Source organism: Trachurus japonicus, chromosome 15 (assembly GCF_045865225.1).
Source record: "Trachurus japonicus isolate A0001 chromosome 15, Traja_1.0".
Classification (NCBI taxonomy): Eukaryota; Metazoa; Chordata; class Actinopteri; order Carangiformes; family Carangidae; genus Trachurus; species Trachurus japonicus.
The window spans coordinates 2777512-2794226 of NC_140921.1; positions in this window are offsets into that span (position 1 = coordinate 2777512).

Consider the following 16715-nt stretch of genomic DNA (forward strand, 5'->3'; position numbering starts at 1 on the left):
GATAGACAGAAATAAAAAGAAAGAAAGACAGACAGAAAGAAAGAAAAAGAGAAAGAAAGAAAGAAAGAAAGAAAGAAAGAAAGAAAGAAAGAAAGATTTCTTGTTTCTCTTCCACGTTTTACAGCTTTACTGTGTTGTTATAGTTGTGTAACTGTGTGTTTTTGTTTGTTTTTTATTTCAGACTGAACAACTGAACAACATGGAGGAGCAGCTGCAGCTGAAGGTGTGTGTGTCGTCTGGATGTTCATCGTACAGGTAGGCCAAGTGGGCGGGGCTTCATTCTGACCAGAAGAAACCAGTGATGTCACTACAGGAACGTTAGAAACTGTTTGTACATCAGTGTTTATTGTTATTTATTTGCTGTAATTCGTCGTTTTCATTTTACTGTCGTCGTGTAAAATCTTCAAAATGAGATTTAAACAGAAACTCTCCTCCTCCTCCGCTCGGTCCTGACCCGGAGTTTGGAGGTTTTCACGGACGGCGATGACACGTATAAACATATGTAAAACTGCGGCTGCCGTGGATGATGAGCTGCCCTTTAATCTGCGCCACCGCGGCCTTTTCCTGTCTCACAGCTGATTAGTCGCTGCCTTCGCTTCCTGCAGCACTTTGTAACCCGAGACGCCGGTTCTGGGGAAACTCCACACATGTGTGATTACGACACGGCCGACGTTACAATAAACGGTGGGGTTTCGGGGGCCGCGGACGCATCGGGTTACGTTTCACATGGACGCATCATAAAGCCTGTTGTTTGAAAATGTTTGAACATGTTTATTGAAAACAGCTTGTAAAGTCCTGATCAGTGAAACCGCAGTAAATCCCTGTGGGACAGATGGTGATATTAATGTTCTCCACTTAACTGGAGCGGGAGAGAGACGGAGGGAAAACGATGCCGCGGAAAAATTAGACCAAACAATAATAAAAAAAAATAAAACAGGATTTAGAGCTGATTCATCGTCAGGACGTTAAAGTGAATAAATGCGTCGTGTCATCTGAGATTCATGAGAAAACGCTTCAGTTTTCACATTATAAATAATCTAATGTAAAGATGAGAATAAAAGAAATATGATTTAAAGCAGCAGCAGAAGAAAAAAGTCGTTAAAACACTGATGTAAACTAATACGAGTAACTAACACTTTGATGATAATGATTCCTTTTTATTCCACTGTTTATTTGGACTCTTGATTGACACTTTCTTCTATTTTGGCCCTTGACCCCACCCGTAGTTTGAACTGGTTGCTGGTGTAACAGTGAAATCTTTTGTGTTTTCAGCTTCAGTTTAGTCGACACTGAGCCGTACGGTGGCCCTGAAGGCTCAATTCACTGCAGCTTTAAGAAAATAACTTGCTGTCGTGTAATGTGTGCATAAATGTTCAATAAAAAAAAAGAAGAGCAGCAACAGACAGAAGCGTTTCTGGGGACACTAAAAACTGACGGACTAAGTAATTTTCTGAATTAGGTTACATTTTCATAAATATTTTTAAAATATCAATTTCGAGTTTTATAGATTTAGAACAAATCAAAAATCAGCAGTTTATTTGCGACTATTTTAATCAACTGACGGACCAAAGGTAAATATAGCACATATCAACGGCTCTATGAATTGCAGCAACATCAACTCCTCAATTTTTATTCTAAGAAACACAATGATGATTAAAGCTGCAATCAGCGCTGAACAGATCCCAGACAGGAAATCATTTGATTAAATCCTGAGGAGTTTGTTAAAGTTCCTCAAATTGCAAAATCTGCGCCAAATGAAACACTCAAATGAAAATGGGTGACTTCCTGTTTGTTTCAGGCGACGGCTGTCATTGGCTTTTTTGTGCATTTTCATGTGTTTTATCCATCTGGCAGTTTTCACGCACGTCTGTCTGGTAATGTTGTGTTATTATCTCATAGCGTGGTGAATGTGCAGGTCACAACTTGTCCACCAGAGCGTTGTGGAGTTGTTGGATTGTGTATTTGATGAGTTTGATGAGGGAAACCAAGAAATCCCATAATGAGCCTCCGTAGCGTAGCTCTGAGCAGCTCACGGCTCTGCTCCGCCGTTCTAAAAATAGCTTGCACCGACAATTAAAGGTAACAAACCTACTGCACTGCAAAAACTCAAAATCTTACCAAGAATATTTGTCTTATTTCTAGTCAAAATGTAATTTCTAGTCAAAACAAATCAAATTATACTCAAAATAAGACTCATCACATTAAAAAGTAGCTTGTTTTTAGACACTTTTTACTTCTTTCAAGCAGATTTTCACTTGAAATAAGTAGAAAAATCTGACAGTGGATCAAGTTTTTCTTTCTTATAAACACAAAAATGTTGCTTTCACAGGCAGATTTTTCTACTTATTTCAAGTGAAAATTTGTTTGAAATATGTGAAAATAATCAAAAAACAAGTTAATTTTTAGGCAATGAGTCTTATTTTAAGTGAAAAGAGATTAGTTTTGACCAGAAATAAGACAAATATTCTTGGAAAGATTTTGAGTTTTTGCAGTGTGCTATGACTATAGGGATTACGGCAATGGGCCAATTTGCCAAAATGTTGAACTATCCCTTTAAGTCCAGTTAGGTAATTGATCTGCAGGAGTTCAGACACTGAACCAGTGAGTTTCTACCTGTTTCAGAGGTGACCCTGCTGCCTCGGCTCCCTGAAGAGGATGATGGGATGTGAACCTGTGCTGAGGCCTGAGGGGCGGAGAACAGAGTTAGCTTTGAGCACAAGCATGACGTGTGTGTGTGTGTGTGTGTGTGTGTGTGTGTGTGTGTGTACAGAGCGCCCTGTGTGTACACGGCTGCACGGGATGTTTTTCCACACACAGCCGTTGATCCAGATGTGTCTCTGTGGGATTTGCACCAGGAGGTCAGGTGTTAATGTACCGAGACCCAGAACAAGAGATACAAAACTCGTATCTCCAGCATCACTATTCTGTATTTCTTTTAATTTGAACCAAAAAAAAAGTAAAAGGTTTATGTTTTTTTGGTTAACCAATCAGGAATCACCCAGCTTCCTGTTCCGCAGAGGGGAGAAATGAAACCTTTTATCTGCAACGTTAGAATCGCCCAAATGAAGTTGCACTTAAGAGGTTTTCCTGGACGGCGGCGATAAGCTGGTCAGTGGTGAGGATTACCGCCAGGGGCCGGTGCAGCAGCGATGAGACAGATCGTATGTCAGCAGCAGCGGCGGCCATGGCGACAGCGGCGGCGAGGGTTGGTACAGTCAGCGGGTCCACAGGGTTAAAGGCTTAAAACCTCTGATGTGTTTTCAATCAGACGGAAACTAAAGAGGCAACGGAGAAGAGAAGAGAGGATCAGACCAGAACACACTGTTCTCTGACGGCGGCCATGATTGATGACCCTGGTTGACCCCTCCCCGACAGGAAACTGGGACGACACAAGACAAGAGAGATAGGACAGGACAGCTCCTTCACAATAAAAGCCCCAAATATATCTGTAAAGCAGGTTTAAAGACTTTTTGACGGAGCTTTGACTGGTCCTGGTCCTGGTCCTGGTCCTGGTCCTGGTCCTGGTCCTGGTCCTGGTCCTGGTCCTGGTACTGGTACTGGTCCTGGTCCTGGTGAACTTCTGAGTAGTACCGATACTAAAACCATCTACCAGAAGCTTTGACTTGTAGTACTGGTCCTGGTACTGGTCCTGGTCGTGGGACTGAAATTGGTACTTGTGCTGGTTCTGCTGCTAGTGCTGTTTCTGGTACTGGTTCTGGTACCCACTTTCATAATAGCCGCGTTTCCACTACATGGTACCGGCTCGACTCGACTCGACTCAACTCGACTCTGGTACCAGGTACTATTCTAGAGAGCGTTTCCATTACAGGATAGTAGCCTACCGGCTTTAGAGTAGCTGGTCGTCATAGTGACGGCGCTTAACAAAATAAAATGAAACTAAGCAGGATTGCTCCCGTGGTTATGCCACATTTTTACCTTAATTAAAAAGCATCGGAGCACGGTGGTGCAGTGGTTAGCACTGTCGCCTCACAGCAAGAGGGTTCTGGGTTCGAACCCGCCGGCCGGCTGGGACCTTCTGTGTGGAGTTTGCATGTTCTCCCCGTGCATGCGTGGGTTCTCTCCGGGTACTCCGGCTTCCTCCCACAGTCCAAAGACATGCAGCTTAGGTTAATTGGCGACTCTAAATTCCCCATAGGTGTGAATGAGAGTGTGAATGGTTGTCTGTCTATATATGTGTCGGCCCTGCGATAGACTGGCGACCTGTCCAGGGTGTACAGGTATAGAAAATGAATGAATGAAAAAATGATGAATAGTGCATAGTCTGTTCATTTTAAAACATTTATTTATTGAAATGTGGTGATATCTGATGACCCGCGGCCGCTGGTGACGACTCTCTGACCAATCAGCGGTCTGCAATGTTTACACGTCACATTTTAGTACCGCTTCACCCGTTTTGGAACCGCGGCCGAGCAGGTACTAAAGAAATAGTACTGGGTACCAGGCTCCAGATACTTTTACGTAGTGGAAACGCAAAAAGGCCGAGAGTCGAGCCGGTACCATGTAGTGGAAATGCGGCTAATGGTACTGGTTTTGGTACCAGTTCTGGTACTGGTACGGGTTCTGGTGTCGGTTTGAAGTTGGTACCAGGATGATGTGTTGATGTGTGTGATGTGTTCAGGGCGGTCGGGACAGAACGGTGCTGCTGCTGGTCCGCCCTGATAATCTGCTCCACGCCTTCATCTCATCGCCTCATTTTCAATTTCTTGTGCATTACACAGGACTGTATGTAAACCGGGTTACACACACACACACACACACACACACACACTCCACAGCTGTGAGCTGAATGAGATTAGTGCAGCTCAGTGTGTGTGAGGAGCTGTAGTTTGTGATCGTTCATCAGCTCGGTGGTAAACTGGAGGTGTAGTCAACAGTGTTCTGACAACAGGATTATCAGATTAACTTCTTCTTTAATATACAGTATATTTCCTATATTCACACCTGTAGCCTACTATGTTTTCAAACACACCCTGAAGTGGACCATACAATTTGTTAGACCTCTTGTTAGCTGGATGAAGCCAGGTTTCTAACCAATTTAGCTTTTAATGTTAAATAAAACCATGCAGCATCAAAATAGGTCGGGTTGTTGTGTTACGGTTGTCAAAATCGGCACATATACCCACTACACACAAAAACAGCTCTGTCCATGAACCGGCCTCATCATGCCACAGTGATGGGACTCATCGCTCCTAGTTAATAACATTAATAAGTTAATAACATCCTAGTGCACAACAGAAAATATCAATAAAACTCCCCACAAACTATCAATCGGCCACCTTAATCCCATATTCTTACTCTTAGCGCTCTGTTGTGTCCTTTTGTATTCTTTTTTCCTGCAATCCTACTTATTTGCGCCAAAAACTCACTGGTTGCGTCATTGCATAACCAATAATTGACGTCTGTCAATCACTTTTTTCCCCTTGTTTCTTTCTTTGTCAGATTAAAAAGCCTCCAAAACACACAAACTAATGTTAGCTTGTTTCTAGCTCTAAGCTACAGTTTAGCTTACTAATACGTTAGCCAGTTTTCTAACTTTTGCCCAAAGTTACAGAGTTAGGCAAAGCAATAACCTATAACTAAAACCCTAAGTTACAGTTTGGCCAAATGTCAATGTCATGTCAAGTTGTCAACTCTTTTTTAACATTAGCCTTAAATTACACTGATTAGCTATTAGCTAATGTTAGCTACGCTTCTAACTTTAGTTTCACTTACCCTAATAAAGTTCGCCAGCTGATAATGTACTCTTTCTTCTTCAGCGTTCCTCCAGCTAGTCATTTTGATTAACAGGGTTAACTTTTATTCAAGATACCCAAGGACGCTTTACAATAACATCAGAAAACAACAACAGACATTAGCAGGCAAAAGCTGGACCAAGAGTGTCTTTTTTTAACATAGATAAATCAGTCCAGAGTCTGTGCTTGGTGATTCATATAAAATGTTGTATATTATCTAATGTTACACTGCAAAAACTCAAAATATTTCCATGAATATTTGTCTTATTTCTTGTCAAAATGTTTAATTTCTACTCAAAACTAATCTCTTTCCACTTAAAATAAGGCTCATCACCTAAAAATTTACTTGTTTTTAAATCATTTTCATTTGTTTCAAACAAATTTTCATTTGAAATAAGTATAAAAATCTGCCAGTGAAAGCAAGTTTTTGTGCTTGTAATAAGAAAGAAAAACTTGCTCCACTATCAGATTTTGAAAATCTGCTTGAAAGAAGTAGGCCTATAAAGTGTCTAAAAACAAGCTGCTTTTTATGTGATGAGTCTTATTTTAAGTAGAATGAGATTTGTTTTAACTGGAAATATGACAAATATTCCTGGTAAGATTTTGAGTTTTTGCAGTGTAGCAAACATTGATGCTCAGTCATTAACAGTGACACTCAGTACTGTACTGTAGTTTTGAGGTACTTGTACCATACTGGAGTATTTCCATGTTATGCTACTTCACACCTCTGATGTGACAGCTTCAGATCAACAGGTGAGGACCATTAACTCTTCAGTTGACTGAAACACACCTGCAGCGTAGCTACCGGCTTCTCCTCTGATCACCAGATAACGGACAAACATGTTGAGAGACAGAAGAACAAGAACAAGAACGACTTTATCAACATCTGTATCAACGGCTGGACGTGACCAGGGCCGGCCCCTGGCATAAACACTCTATGCGGTTGTTTAGGGCCACAGCCACATGATCAGAAAGGTACCGGGGTTCATCAAGTCATTTAAACATCCTGAGGTCTGCACGTGCAGCTATGAGCTTTATATGTAATGTGAAGTCAATATTCAGCTTCTTTTATCTCACATTTGAGACATTTGGTGAAAATAGAACGGCAGAATGACAACATTTGTGCTCAAAAAACAATTTTACAAAATTTCATTTTAGACTTGTTTTCTACACGTATCTATTACTGTATTCATATCCTATTTCAAGCACCAAAACAGTTCATTCTCATGACTGAAGGAGTGTTTTCACAAGGGATTTGACATTTTTCAAAAAGCAGACCTCAAATTTCCAGCATTTGGCCTAAATTATTTCTTTCTACAGTGTTCTAGGACAAACTGGCCTCAGTGTGCTTACAGCGGAGGTTCTAATATTTAGACATAAAACACTTGAGTATTGTTACATCTGCAAGTATCTTAAAAAGATACATTTAAGAAAATATGTAAAAGTTGAGAAAATGGCCTCAAACCTCAGAGGGATAAACACGTCTGTATTCAGTTTTAACCAGTGATTTGGTGTTTGCGCTTAGAGTGCAGGGCCACAAACAAAAATCTTGTTTAGGGGGCCACCAAAATCCTAGGGCCGGCCCTGGTATCAACGGCTGGACGTCTCCGGGAGGACGACACACACATATCGGGCCTGTGGCGGTCTCTTTCGTCTGTCTCAGTCGGCAGTGGTCGGAGCGGTTTCTCCTGGAAGCTCTGAGGAGATCCGTCTCTTCCTAACAGACCATCAACACACGGCCAGAGGTGAAGTCACTCTTATGGAAATGAGGAAGACGAGTGGAAGCAGGACGGAGGCCAAACCGAGCGGAGAGCGTCAGCTGGAAGACCACAGAGTCTCTGTGTGTGTATCATATAATCCTCCCTGTCATTACAAGATAGAGGCCTCCACCAAACTCACTGGAGCTTTTCTTCACAAATAATAATCGCATTAAATTAGAAAATTCTTGTGTCTAAAACAGATAAACAAATAATTTGGGGGTAAATATTTGTGAGTTTACATTAATTCAAACGTAGACGTTATTATGTTGTTGCTCCGTTCAACCACTTTCCCTCCAGTTCAGGTTACTCACGTTAAACATCGGTTCTGAGTGAGGACATTATCTCATCTCACAGATATCCGGGATGGAAATTTGAGTATCAACAGGTTTCCATGGAGTCCAGCATTCATCCTCCAACGCAGTCTAGTGTTCAAGGATAGGATGAGTCAGTAGAGTGTTAAAGGGATAGCTCAAGATTTTGGCAAACCGGCCCATTGCCATAATCCCTATAGTCGTAGCAGTAGGTTCGTTACCTTTAATTGTCGGTGCAAGCTATTTTTTAGAACGGCGGAGCAGAGCCGCAAGCTGCTCAGAGCTACGCTACGGAGGCTCATTATGGGATTTCTTGGTTTCCCTTCATCAAACTCATCAAATACACAATCCAACAACTCCACAACGCTCTGGTGGACAAGTTGTGAGCTGCACATTCACCACGCTACGAGATAATAACACAACGTTACCACACAGAGTTATTTTAGAGGGAAATTCATGCAAAACCGCTGATGCGTGTTGCCTTCAGGGACAGTTTTTCAGCAGCAGTCTCTGAATTTACCTCTAAATGAAGCAATATGTCTGACACCCACTTTGCAAGCACGTCTAAATGATCACAACCTGAAACAAGTAATGTTTATTATAAGAAAGAATAAAAAAGTGGCATTGACGGCCAAATGTTCCACTTTAAAATAACTTGTTTGACTTTTTTTAAATGCAAAAGGAGGGTTTGAAAGTAGCTTGGCTTTTATTCTGAAATGTCGATAGTGGAGGCACAGGAATAGAAGTTTCCTGTGTGAGTCTCACCTGAACCTGAACTTTGACCTCTCAGTGTTGTTTGAAGGAGGCTCTCGACCTTCAGACAGGAAACAGTTGACGGCTCGTTGTCAGTGTGAAGCAGCGAGCTCGGCCCGCTGATCCTCTGACGGAGCGGGAGAAAAGCTGCTATGGAGGTCTGGCCGGGCGTGACGGGGAGAGGACGACCAGGCTTTCAGCTGAAAGGTCACGACCTCTGTTGTCTGAAGGCAGGTGACAAAGCAGAAGCTCCTACACTACAAAAACTCAAAATCTTTCCAAGAATATTTGTCTTATTTCTTGTCAAAATGTCTCAATTTTAGTCAAAACTAATCTCTTTCCACTTAAAATAAGACTCATCACCTAAAAAATTAACTTGTTTTTAGATCATTTTGACTTGTTTCTAACTAATTTTCGCTTGAAATAAGTAGAAAAATCTGCCAGTGAAAGCAAGTTTTTTTTGTGCTTGTAATAAGAAAGAAAAACTTGCTCCACTATCAGATTTTTCTACTTATTTCAAGTGGGAAATCTGCTTGAAAGAAGTAAAAGTGTCTAAAAACAAGCTGCTTTTTATGTGATGAGTCTTATTTTAAGTATTGTTTGATTTGTTTTGACTAGAAATGACATTTTGACTAGAAATAAGACAAATCTTCTTGGTAAGATATTGGGTTTTTGCAGTGTAAGACGTCTTCAGACGCTCGGACGTCCTCCTTCATGTCCTCGCTGAACCACAGGGGTCCCTAATCCATCCTCTGGTCAGGAGAACAGACACCAATTAGGCAGAGGAAGGAGCGAAGAAAGAAAGAGGAAAGGAAGCTGACAGAGGAGAGAAACCAGGAGGCAAAGGTCACTCAGACTTAAAGGGATAGTTCACCCAAAATTGAAATTTCACTCATTATCTACTACTCCCCCTCATGTGGACTAAGGGCTGGGAGAAGTTTCAGAGTCCTCCGTGGCTTCTCTGAGTTACAGGGGGTCTCGGCGTAGCAGTGCAGGTCCATATGACGGTTGCAAATGGATACCAACTGTCTTCGTAACAAAAAGACACACCAAGAAACATCCAAATACCTCCATGCTGCTCGTATGTAATGTCCGTCTTGTATTGAAGCCCCGAAATGCAAAATTGTCCCGAAAAAAATGTAATAAGTCTATATTTCAAGCTTGTTTGAATGATTGCTGTGTGTGTGCCTGGAGTATTTATCTGTCTGTTTTTATATTGTGTATTTGCTCTTTTATTGTTGTGTGCTGTTGGGACAAACAAATTTCCCTACTTTGGGATTAATAAAGTTAATTCAATTCAATTCAATTGTTTGTAGCAGAAGCTCCTCTTCCCTGTTCGTCAAATTTGGACGAACCAGGGTCTGTCCTCTTCCCAGTTTGTCCAAATATGACAAACCGCTACAAAACAAGCTCGAAATATAGACTTATTTAATTTTTTTCCGGACAATTTCGCATTTCGGGGCTTCAATACAAGACGGACGTTACATACGAGCAGCATGGAGGTATTTGGATGTTTTTTGGTGTGTCTTTTTGTTACGAAGACAGTTGGTATCCATTTGCAACCGTTATATGGACATGCACTGCTACGCCGAGACCCCCTGTAACTCAGAGAAGTCACGGAGGACTCTGAAACTTCTCCCAGCCCTTAGTCCACATGAGGGGGAGTAGAAGATAATGAGTTTGAAATTTCAATTTTGGGTGAACTATCCCTTTTAAAGCAGCAGAGGAAGTGCGGGTAAAGAAAGTCAAACGAGACAAAGAGCGGAGTAATGACGAGAGGTCAAGCCAGACGCCTCGTCGTAACGCCGAGCGACTGCACTCAAAGACAGAAACATGAAGACGTGGTGAGCCGGTTGGCCGCGGTCCAGAGAGACCATTAGCGGCGTTAGCTCGCTCCGCGTAGCGTGACGGCGACACACCTTCAAAACACTCTGCCTCCCGGCTCGCGTTTCAGTCGGCGATACGGTCGGTACCGCGAGGCTGCAGGTCAGAGGAGAAGAAGAAGAAGGAGAAGAAGAAAGAGAAGAAGAAGGAGAAAGAATCCATGAGGGTCCGAGGAGCCGGAGCTCCACCGGTGTAATGACAAGAAGAAGCTCTGAAAGTATCAAACGCTCCAGTGGAGGCACAGGAAGCTGCTCCGTCCCGTCGTCGCCGCCCTCATGGGTACGAAATCACAAAAGACCAACATCAAAGTGTTAAGACCAGAGTTTTTTTAACCTGACAGCCCCTACACACACACACACACACACACACACACACACACACACACACACACACACACACACACACACACACACACACACACACACACACGTCGTCTTACAGGCTGCTGAGTCACAACCTGAATGACTCCGACTCATCTCAGCTTCAGAGTCTCTAAAATCAAACGCACCCGACGGTCGAGTGCGTTTCTTTTGTGTCTGGTTGAAACAGCATCAGACTGACGGATCAGCAGGTGTGGATGAGCTCATCATCATCATCATCATCATCAATATCATCATCATTATCGTAGTTATCACGACCCACAGTTAGGATTTGTTACTAGACATCGGTCAAGCAGAAAGTTGTTCATGCGCCTCCTAGTGGCAGGATATGGGTATTGTTAAAGCGCCCAAGAACCGGCATTTCTGCATTGTTGGTGAACGAGTTATTGCGGTATTTTCAATAATTTAAAGGTGTACAGAAATGGCCGTTTGTCCTGTATAATCCGTGCCACCTGCATTATCCAATGTGAAAAAAAATACCACACTTTCATCCCGGATTTACTCAAAAATAGAATTTTGCACAAAGTTTGGCCTACATCGTCTGATAGATGAGTTATTACACTAATTTTATGACCCAGAGTGGGCTCAAATTCAATTTTCTTTTCTGTACACCTTTAAGGAAAATTTCTAGATCACTCGTCACGTTAATACAGTAGCATCATCATGGACCCTTTTACAGATAAATATTAACACATAGTAAAATTGAAAAACAGTTTTCATTAATGTTACAATCTACATTTTTAAATAGACAAATTGTAAGCATAACTTAATATGACAAAGACACCTAAAAGCAAAAACACGGCCGTTTTCATCAATTTACAAGCCAGTGGGCAACACACATAACTATAGTGAATGGGTTTTCTGGGCTTCACTTTTGCAATACCCATATCCTGCCACTAGGGGCGCATGAGGCTTACCACGGGACTCAATGAAAGTGTCGTTACTCTCTTATTCTGGCACTCTAGTTACGACTGGATCAAATATCGGAAGTCGTGGTGGATGAATGTCGTTTTGTTTATTCATGCGGTTGAAAAACTTAAACCACATTGTAATTATTGTAAGAAGAAAGATTGAAAGACTAGACCAGAATCACAGTCGTTTTCCTAAACCTAACCAAGCCGCCATTGTTTCTAGTGGTAACCGTGGCGATGAGAGTCCAAAACACCGCTGCTGTTGTTGGTGGCGCTAGCTGGTGTGTTTATTACTGTAACCATGACAACAAAGATCGTCTAAAACGTTGGCCAACTTAACCACATAATAACAGCTCTTCTCCCAAACCTAACCAAGCCATCACTGTTTTTATTATTGTTACCACGACAACAGAGAGATAGCATAACTTTAAGGCTGCAACAAAGATCTGAAACAGAGTTGGCGTGTTTGTTATTGTCGCCATGTCGACAAAGATAATCGACTGTTGGAGGAAGAGCTGGTGTTTATCAGAAAACCCCAACCAAGACAAGACGGTAACCACGGCGCCGCTGACAATAGGCTACAGTGTGTTTGTTTGTTTATTACAGTAACCATGACGACAGATAACGTCTGATCTTAGGGCAGTAGATAGCTAGGCCTATCTATTTACAATTGAACCCAAATCAATCATCTTTCCCTAAACCCTGAAGGAAGCCATGACGGTTTGGGGGTTGAAAATGCCACCACCATTGGTGCGTTTTGCTCGTTTGTTATTATTGCGACCATGACAACCAAAGTCTGGTAAAGGCCGCCACCATAGGGGACACGGCTGTGTTTCTTTTGTTTGTTTGTTTTTGTGGTAGATTGGTTCTCAGTGAGTCATGTGACAGATGAAGTAAAACCACTAGTAGCCTTTAGCACTCAGGACATGGAGCTTCTTCTTGACTTCTAAGACTTTAACGGCTCCTTCAACAACAACACTGGAGGGAGAAAAACAAATAATCTGAATAAAATAGGAATAAATGCCGATCCGAATAAAACTGCGTCATGGAATCACATCGATTGGGAAATGTTAATCCAAACAGACTCATTGGGAAAGAAATGTCTGTCCAATCCAGATGGGTGGTTTATGACGGTTGATTTTTACGGATAAAGATCCATGTAAAGGGTTAATCTGATCAAAGTAGTCTCAATTTCTGACCTTCATCCACCGGCTCCTGGTTTTTGGTGGTGGAAGGGAAACCCTTTTGATTTACAGGCTGCTAATTACATGATAATGTCAAGAAATAGCCAAGAAATAACTATTAATTGCAATAGTAACGTCAATTTCATAGTAATGTCATGTTTTTTCATAAAGGCAATAGATTACACATGCTTTTCATACTTTGAAAATTTTGGGAAAGGCCAGAATGTTTCTCCACCAAGTCCTTGAAATTGACCGTTATTTCTGGGCTGTTTCTACACAATCATGGCTATATTTCTCTACATTACTATGAAATTGACCGTTGTTTTTTTCTGCAATTTCTAGACATTATCACGTAATTAGCTGCCTGTAAATTGAAGGGTTAACAAAGATTACACATGCTTTTCATTCATGCTTTGAATTTTTTGGGAAAGTCCTTGGAATTAACTGACATTTCTGGGCTCTTTGTAGCCTACACAATCAATGTTTTTTTCTTGGCGATATTTCTCTACATTACTATGAAATTGGCCGTTATTTCAAGGCTACTTCTAGACATTATGATGCATTTAATTGTTATTTCTTGACATTATCATGTACTGTCATTACCGCCCTGTAAATGAAAGGGTTCGGCCTATACCCAAAACTTCTACTTCTACTGTTTTCGAACAAAATGAACCGGCAAAACTTCACTGCACATGTCACAGTGGATTTATTCTGATTAACTGCTCGATGCACGTACACGCACGTTTCAAATCAGATCGCTTTATTTCGCGTCCACGTAAAAACAGTGGAAGTTGTAGTTTCCAATCAGAATGTAGTAAGAGTAATGTCATGTTTTTCATAAAGATCACACATGCTCTTCATGCTTGGAATTTTTTTGGGAAAGGCCAGAATGTTTCTTCACCAAGTCCTTCAAATTGACTCTTATTTCTGCACAATCAATCGTTATTTCTTGGATATATTTCTACATTTCTGTAAAACTGACTGTTATATCTAGGCTAGCCTACTTCTAGACATTATGACATATTTAATTGTTATTTCTGGGCTATTTCTTGACATTAGCCTACCGTGTACTGTAGCCTTATTACCGCTCTGTAAATGAAAGGGTTCGGCCTATACCCAAAACTTCTACTTCTACTGTTTTCAACAAAATTAACTGGCAAAACTTCACTTCACATGTCACAGTGGATTTATTCTGATTAACTGCTTGATGCACGTTTTAATCAGATAACTTTATTTCGTGTCCATGTGTTGTAGTTTCCAATCAGAAGTAGTAGTAGTAGTAGTATGTCATGTTTTTCATGAAAGTAAAAGATTACACATGCTTTTCATGCTTGGAATTTTTTTGGGAAAGGCCAGAATGTGCATGCATTTAATTGTTATTTCTTGGCTATTTCTTGACATTATGGTGTAGGCTACTGTCATTACCGCCCTGTAAATTAAAGGGTTCGGCCTATACTCCTATAATCCTGAGCTTTCTCCGATTTTTCCCTGTGAAAAGGGTTTTCCATGGAGTTTTTCCTCAGTGGATGTGAGGGTCTAAGGACAGAGGATGTTGTTACGATGCCATGTGAAGCCCTTTGACAAACTGTTTGTAAAAACGGGTTATACAAATAAAATTGCCTTGCCTTGCCTATACCAAAACTTCTACTTCTACTGTTTTCGAACAAAATGAACCGGCAAAACTTCACTGCACATGTCACAGTGGATTTATTCTGATGAACTGCTCGATGCACGTACACGCACGTTCTAATCAGATCGCTTTATTTCGCGTCCACGTAAAAACAGTGGAAGTTGTAGTTTCTGATCAGAATGATTTTAATCAGATTGGAAGAGAAAGAAATGGACGTGGAAACGAGGGCGACTGAGACTGACCACGTCCAGCCTGGTGTGAGGGGTGAAGGGGTGAAGGGAGGGGTGAAGGGGTGAGGGAGGAGGGGGGAGGAGGGGGGGAGGGGCCAGACCCTCTCCCAGCTTCCTTACAACAACAGAGTCTTTGAAGCGGCGGTCAGTGCGTCAGGATTACTGTTAAAGCCCACGACCTGTTTGCTTAACCTCCTCACCCGACCCCCGAGGAGAGGTCAAGGTAGCCGGCCGCTCCCCCTCTTCTCTTCCTCCTCCTCCCTCTTCCCTCCTCCTCCTCCCCCTCTTCCTCTCCTCCGTCTGCGCTCCCGCTGCTTCCTCCTCCTGGCTCCGCCCCCCCTCCTCTTCCTTCTCACGCCGCATCGTTACCTCGATTACATCACACGTCATCAAGCACGCCAGGGATTTGGCTGGTCGGGGTTTTCCCTTCCCTCCTCGTACCAGATGTATGGGCGGCTATAAGCGTTGTGTGTGTCTGTGTGTGTGTGTGTGTGTGTGTGTGTGTGTGTGTGTGTGTGTGTGTGTGTCTGTGTGTGTGTGTGTGTGAGATAGTGTGTGTGTGAGAGAGAGAGTGTGTAATCCTAATCTCCAGTTTCTCTTCCACCAGGGTTTAAAAAGTGACAGAGTTCTTGTTCTTAGAAAGTCTCACTACAGATAAAGATAAACATCTCTGTCTCTGTGTTCACACTGTAGACCACTGTCTGACACAACAGCTCCTATGTGTGTGTGTGTGTAAATATATATGTTTATTTACACAGCTCTAGTTCTCAGAGTCAAGAGGCTTTAAGGTGGAACCAGTGCAACCAAGATTAAATGTATAAGAGTGCAATAACCAGTTTATAACACAGTGTAAAGCAGCTCTGACTGATTATCTGTAGCTGCTGTATAAACAGATAGTTAACGTGTTCACATGGGGAGTCGCTGACGAGAGCTTCAGGGTCGACGTGTAATAAAATGTGTGTTCAGATGCTGCAGGATCTGGTTTCAAAGTGTTTTTTTTTAGGCATATTAGAAATGTTAATAATCACTTTGTAATTATTGTTTATCTCAACTCAACTCAACTCAAAATGTATTTATAGCACATTTAAAAACAACCTTAGTTGCCCAAAGTGTGCACAACATAGGGTCAAGTGCTAGCAGCAATATAGATAAAAACAGCATAAATCATTAACATAGAGTAACAATAAGATAGGTTAATATAAGAACAATTACTAAGATAAGGTAAAACAAATAAAATCAAATACTAAAAGATCAAAATAACAGGTCAGGGTGTCAGGGTGAGTTGAAGACCAGTGAGAAGAGTTTTTTATCTGTAACTCACTGTGATGAAACCACCATGAAACATCAGATTTTCATGTTTTAAAGACATTAAAAGGAATAGTGTAACCACACCAATAATTTGTTTATCAAATTGACAGTATTAAAGTTCGCTGACTTGATGAAAATTAAAACTACACAGATAATACAAAGCAAAGAATAATTATCTCCCTAACAATATATATATATAATGTTTAAGGAATGAGAGAGAGCGGAGATATGAACTGAGAGGGAAACTAACACAGTTTAAAAAGAATTAAAACATAGTGTGATAAACTATAACTATAAACAGGATCGATCATGTGGGATTTGACTGCAACTTCATCTGTTGATTATAAGATTTCTGTTACTTTCTGTGACACTTAACCATAAAGAGCTCCAAAGTTTTAACTGAAATGAAGAATTAAAGGTTCGGTGCTTCAGCCTACACCTTTTAGATCTATGTAACATTTATGAATTAAGTTTGAATTAAAGAACACATTATTCATTTTTGAACAATTTGTGCACAAGCTCGAATAAACTACTAGGCTACTACAATATAATATTTGGTAACTCTTTTATAATTTACAGCCTGCTAATTACCTGGTAATGTCAAGAAATAG